We start from the raw sequence: 4,510 nt of genomic DNA on the forward strand, positions 1-4,510 counted from the left end.
GTCTCAGCACGATGATCTGGTTTGGGAGCCTAGAGTTCATGTCTCTAGGGCATGAGTACGACATGGTACTCCTCATGCCCTGAGCCCCACCGACCGATGATGACGTCATGCATCGGCAGCCCAGGCGTAGGCGGCGCCCGGGCGGCCGCTCTCACCACGCTCGCCAGGCACGACGCAAGCAGAATCACCTCAATGCTACATGAACCCAGGGTGACTCACCACTCTCCGCTAGTATCCTACGACCAGCTGTTGGCGTAGGGTCCCTGGTTAGGGACCTATCTAGCTTGAGCCTGGACAAGGGAAAAACGCCGGCGGCATACGGCGATGCCCGTCACCAAGCTCCGCTCCACCACTCCCTGAGGAGCCAACTCCGGTGGAGCAAAGCTCGGCGATAGCACCATCCCTATACCCCTTTGGGTTGAGAAATGCCACCACCTCTTATGCTTACGCCTATGCTTCTACTCACGCAGATCCCTTAGGACATCGCCAGCACTTCGCTCTCGACTTCGACACCACCGTGTCGACCCACACCCATGCTGACTCCTCAGAGGAGGACGAGGCATGGGCCGGAGTGGATTTCTCTGACCTCCATGACCATGAAACCATGCACCGCTTCTTGGTCGTGAGTGACTATTGCTTTGGCTACTCTGATTCTGACGATGAAGGTACTTACGATCCCTCTCGTGAGTGCTTCCATGTCGGACTTGGGATGCCAAGCACAGGCGAGGAGGATGAGGGGGTAGGCAACCATACCCTGCTTCATCAGGGAACGGGCGATGCCACGCCCTCACGCATTGTCCCACCGGCAGCACGAAATGAGAACCTTGTCCTCAGACAATTTCGACGCCCAAACCTAGAGCAGCTCTGTGAGCTTTAGGCCAAGGTCGAGCAAGACTGACTCCTTCTGCAACAGCTACGAAACACTCTCGAGCAGGAGCATGCCCTCGACCAACTGGAGGAAGCCCAAGACGTTGCGCTGCTGCACTCAGCCAAATACCAGCAAGTCCCTACAGTGCTTTCAAGCTCGGACGCATCCGAAGCCGAGACTTGAAGGTAGGTGACCTGGTGTTGAGGCTGACACAGAGCAACAAGGGCCTGCCACAAGCTGACCCCACCATGGGAAGGGCCATATATCGTCGCCCAAGTGCTGAAGCCCGGGACCTACAAGCTAGCCAACAAGAAGGGTGAAATCTTCACCAACGCTTGGAATATAGAACAACTACGTCGCTTTTACCCTTAAATTTCCAAGCATTGTATATATTGTTTCTCAGAATACAATTGAAAAGCGTTCTTTAGTTGTTCTAATTTTTGAGAACCCCCCCTCCCGAGCCCATCATGGGTCTCGGCAATATGATGACACTATAAGGGAGACTTGGCTCTGCCTACTACAGAACCGAGCCTCCCTCAGGGGCTAGATGGGGGGTTTCCCCCTAAGTCCCACGCACCATTTTTAGTCGTTTTTTGGAAAAAATTCCTACGCCAAACCCTCTAGACTGCTCTGACAAATCAGTTGCAAAAAACCCAAGGACCGAAAGCCCATCTCCGAGCCAGAAGGCCGGTAGAGTCACGAGACTGGCCTAAGCCTCTAGGCTACGGTGCTCCCTCACCACCTTTCGCCTAGGGGATGGCTTAGGCTCCAAGGAAGTTTTTTGTGAAGAAATCTGATCAGAGACAACAAGAGGGCAGAGGCTCGGAAATACAAGACAAATGATTAAGAAATACGAGTACTTCAAAAAGAAAGGCCTCCACGGCCATAAGCTTTATGATTGCATAGTTAATTCCTATTCTATTTACATGGCCTCTTAGGCCCAGGTCACGGCTTAGGGCCTCCAGCGTTGGTAGACGGTGGAGGAGCGACCACCTCCTCTTCGAACAGCTTGGCCAACGCCGTACCAGGGCCCTCTGCCACCTCCATTAGCTTCATAACCACCTCGTCAGCCTCCTCATCATCATTGGGCAGGACGTAGCCATCGCTAATGGCTTGGAGGTCAACGCCTATGTAGTGCGAGGCGATGACGGCCAGCGCGTGCTTGACGCCTGTATGAAGCGCTCCTCAGAGCCGCTCGCACACTTGATCGCTCAATGCAATCAAATGGCTCCCAAGGGAGCTGCCTGAGTGAACCCTCTCGACCTCCAAGGCCTCGCAGGTGGTGCGGGCGGCACTCTTTAGCGCCTCGTGCTCCCCGATCTCGGTCTCGAGCACCGCCTGCACCGCGACGGAAGCCTCGGCTACCTGGGTAACCTCTACCTCTGACTCTGTGCCACAAGAAATGGAATGGGGTTGAGCTCAAAGGGAAAATAAGCCAAATAGGGATGGAAGCCTATGGGACTCACCCTTGGCCTTCTGCTCCCTAGTGTCGGGCCTCGACCCAAGAGGCCTCAGCTTTCTCCTTCAGGCGCTGGGCCTCAACCTGAAAGGCCTCGGCCGCCCTAGAAGCCTCTCTCCCCAGCTCTGCATCACACCAGAGAATGAGGGGGTGAATACAAGAAGAGCGAATAAAATGAGGGGAATAGGACTCACCCTCAGCCTTTCCCCTCCAGACCACAGCCTCGGTCTGAGAGGCCTCGACCACCGTAAGGGCCTCATCCAAAGCACCCTTCGTCAGCTAGTGCGCACTCTGCTCTGCTCCTAGCTACCTAGCAAGAGCCTTGCCCAAGGTCGTGGCTTCTTCGGCTCGAGACCTGAAGGCATCCCGATCACCGGCCATGTGGGAGAGCTCCTCCTCCAACTCCTTGACCCACGCCGCCAGAGGGGTGACATGCTCCTAGGCCGTGGCTACCTTGACCTTCGCATCGGCACAACGAAGGCGGAGGTCCTCCATCTCCATGCTCCGCATCGACAGGAGCTCGTTGGCACCGGCAAGAAGGCCCTTCTACCGCTGAAGCTGGTCCTAGACATCCCTCTCCCACTAGAGAAAGATCGATTTCCCAAGGGACCGGGTCTTGAGCTCCTAGGGGAAACAGAACAGGGGTCAATCCCTACAAAGAAAACTCAGAAAAAGACCACCGCATGAGAAAAGAAAGCACGAACCTGGGCGACTCCAGGTAGATCGTTGGCCACCACGGATAGCGCCGTCTGTAGTGATCGCTCCGCCAACTGGCGGTACTGCTCGAACGTGTCCTAGCAACCGCCCTCGACCGCATCCTCAAGAGCAAATAGAGGCTCCGCCTTAGGGTTGTCCTGGCTCTACCATAGGACACGTGGGTGATCCCACCCACGGGGCTCAGGTCGTACTCGTGCAAGGGCCGAGCTTCCCTCACCCGGGGTCAGAATCGGCTGTTCCACGACACCGGCCACCTCAGCGCCGGCCATCTCCTGTGCCCAAGAAGTATCATCGGAGGAGATCGGAAGGACCTCCACCTCCCAGGCGCTCCCCACAACAACAGTGGGCCTTGAACCAAGGGTGCCGCCGAGGCCTCTGCCGCCTTCATCTCCACTTGCTAGGCCAACTGCCTCGCCGCGATCACATCAGCCTTGGTGGTCTCGGGGGCTCCGGCCTCCGCCATCATGGCCTCGGTGGTCCCGGGGGCTCCGGCCTCCACCATCATGGCCTCGGTGGTCGCGGCGGCACCCGCCGCAGCAGCCTCGATGGTCCTGGGCGCCCTAGCCTCCGTCGCCTTGGCCTCAGAGACCAAGAAGGCCTCGACCTCGGCAGCCTCGGCAACTGAGGACACTTCGACCCCATCCGACTCGTGGGCCTCGCCCTCGCGGGGCGGGGGCGCACCCTCCCCTACCTGTGTCAGGGCCACCTCGGCAGCCCCTCCTTGGGTGGCTGGCTCCTATGGGTCGGCCCTCACCAACGCCGCGCCACATTGTAGGGTGGCTTGCGCCTCCACCACCCAGTGGGTGGTGGAGTCAGGGTTAACCTTGAGCGCTTTTAGGGGCGCTAAGGTAGGCACCTCCGTAGGTCACTTCCGGCTAAGGACAAAACGTTTACAAGGTCAGCACAAGACAAAAGAATGAACAGAAAGCACTATGGCTCCACCAAAAATACACCTACCTCGAGCGAGGCTGCAACCGCTTTAGCATGGCGACCCTTGTCTATGAAGGTAGTGGCAGCGGCAGAGGCACGACCTCCGTGTTCATTGGCACCGGTTGGTCCTCGACGGACCCCGGCGCCCCCTCGGTCCACTGCGGGGGCAGTCACGTTGCCCTCGCTGCCACCTGCTCCACCACTACCGCCGAGCCCACCGGGCTGACGGCACGCTTGCCCAACGCCCGCTCCTCGGGCATGTCGGCCTTAGCCCTGAGGCGAACAACCATTGACCCTGGGGTGGCTCCTCCTCCTCCTTCTCCTGGGAGCACCGGGCTGCTTGCCGACGCCCCGGGCACCATCTCCCCTACGTCAGGGAGATGGTCCAGGGGACCCCGCCCCATCTCACCCTCGTAATCCCCGTCCGAGGCATCCATCGATAGCGATGGTGATGGGGACTCCTCCAATGGGCGGCCGACCTTCCTTTGCTGCCGGCGGCGCTTATCTAGTTCCTCGCGCGCAAGGATCTTCTTCGT

Source organism: Miscanthus floridulus, chromosome 1 (genome assembly GCF_019320115.1).
Source record: "Miscanthus floridulus cultivar M001 chromosome 1, ASM1932011v1, whole genome shotgun sequence".
Lineage (NCBI taxonomy): Eukaryota > Viridiplantae > Streptophyta > Magnoliopsida > Poales > Poaceae > Miscanthus > Miscanthus floridulus.